Source organism: Mus pahari, chromosome 19 (genome assembly GCF_900095145.1).
Source record: "Mus pahari chromosome 19, PAHARI_EIJ_v1.1, whole genome shotgun sequence".
Lineage (NCBI taxonomy): Eukaryota > Metazoa > Chordata > Mammalia > Rodentia > Muridae > Mus > Mus pahari.
In genome coordinates, this window is record NC_034608.1 from 39,830,834 (window position 1) to 39,833,086 (window position 2,253).

A 2,253-nucleotide genomic window follows, 5' to 3' on the forward strand; every position below is an offset into this window, starting at 1 on the left:
GATCAGAGTGAAGAGACAAACGTCTAGTTCCTGATTATCATGGGAATGCTTCACAGTTTTTCCGTTTAGTATGTTACTACATGAGGAATTGTTGATAAATGCCTTTATTATGTTGAGAAGTGTCCCTATCCCTATATCCTCCAACACTATTGTTACACAATGATGTTAGATTTTGTTTGATGCATTTTCTATGCAATATACCATAAAAGTAGACTCAATAGAGATTACATAATCATCTGATTTGATGCAAAACAATGAACTAAGAAAGAACAGAGAATGCAAATAAACTATCGTCCAATTAAGAATTATTGGAAAGATAGAAATTGTGCAGTAAAACCTGAAACATGAATTTGTGTGTCTACAGGCACAAAAGTAGAGAATATTAGAAAAAAAGAGACAATAGTCACACTGAAGATATCCCATGATTAAAGGAGTTATTTTTTAAATTGAATTTATTATAATGGGTCGGCCACAGCAAGAGAAGCAGAGGGATGGGACCCCATGCTTTCTTGTTCCTCTTGTAGATCTTTGGGGTCTACCAGCCTTCAGGGGCTTCCTTCAGACCTACTTTCAGCCAGATGTACCTCAAATCTTTCTCAGACATGATCTGCTTTCTTTTCAGATGGCCTTTCCAGATTTTACACCATAGAAACCCACAGAATTGGGAGAGAGCCACCCTAATATCCAATCTGTGTAATAGATGTAAAGCAATCAGTCAACTCTCTAATGAACTAATGGCCATCTTCCTGGGTCCTAGGAACTCTGAAGCATTAGCCAGGCCGCCTTAGGGGGTGAGGTGGGGAAGGCAGCCTGACTTGGGTTTATAGGCTACAAACTGTAAAGGGGTCAAAAATCAAGGCTGCTGATTACCCTGGAGCCAGACTGGGAATGACTGAAACCTGCCCAGAGATAACCCCTGATCAGCTCTGAAGTCATGCTTGTCAGAAACAGTGTGTTGTTAGTCTTGCCCTACGTGCTCAGCAAACAGACATAGGCCAATAGCCCTCTGCAGATTCTCATCTTCCAAGCTCTCTCCTCTCAAGCTTTCTACTGGCAAACCCAACCACCACCACCCCCAAAGGATTTACTTTTAAGAGTGTGGAAACGAAAACCAAGAAAAGTATCACAGGAATAAAGAATAATATTTTTCAAAAACAAATATCTAATATCTACATATAAAGAGACCATCAAATGCCCCAGAGGCTTTTGAAAGAAAAGGATTGGTATTCCGCTGAGGTACATACATCAGTCTCTCCTTTAGGATTTGTTTCCAGAAAATCGTAGAGGATTGGCAGCCAGGTCATGAGGTAAAATGCCATTCCATGTGGGAGCCATGGGAACCAATATGTCAGCCTCATGAGGGCAAACTAGAATAGTTTTCAACACGGAAGGACTAGAGTTGTTTACTCTTGGATATTCAGTATGGAAGTTCAGCAGTGCTCCTCAAAATTCCTAGTGTTGTGACCCTTTACTACAGTTCCTCTTGTTGTGGGGGACTCGACCATAAAATTGCTTTTATTGCTGCTTCATAGCTATAACTTTGCTGCTGTTGTGACTCGTGACATAAATACTTATGTTTTCCAATGGTCTTTGTCAACTTCTGTGAAAGGGTCATTCAGTTCCCTGAGAAATCATGGTCCACAGGTTGAGAATTTGCTGATCTAGATTTTTTTTGTTCTTGTTTTTTGTTTGTTTCTTTCTTTGTTTGTTTGTTTTACCAAATCTATATAAAGACTTAAAAAGGGAAGAAATACTGTATGAAAGGTGAACTGAAAAACTTACAGAGGAGAAAGTGGGGAAAAGCCTCAAAGATATGAGCACAGGGGAAAAATTCCTGAACAGAACAGCAATGGCTTGGATTGTAAGATCGAGAATCAACAAATGGAACCTCATAAAATTGCAAAGCTTCTGTAAGGCAAAAGACACCATCAATAAGACAAAAAGGCCACCAACAGATTGGGAAAGAATTTTTTACCAATCCTAAATCCGATAGGGGACTAATATCCAATATATACAAAGAATTCAAGAAGCTGGACTCCAGAAAATCAAATAACCCCATTAAAAATGGGGCACAGAGCTAAACAAAGAATTCTCAACTGAGGAATACCAAATGGCTGAGGAACACCTGAAAAAATGTTCAACATCCTTAACTATTAGGGAAATGCAAATCAAAACAACCCTGAGATTCCACCTCACACCAGTCAGAATGGCTAAGATCAAAAATTCAGGTGACAGCAGATGCTGGCAAGGATG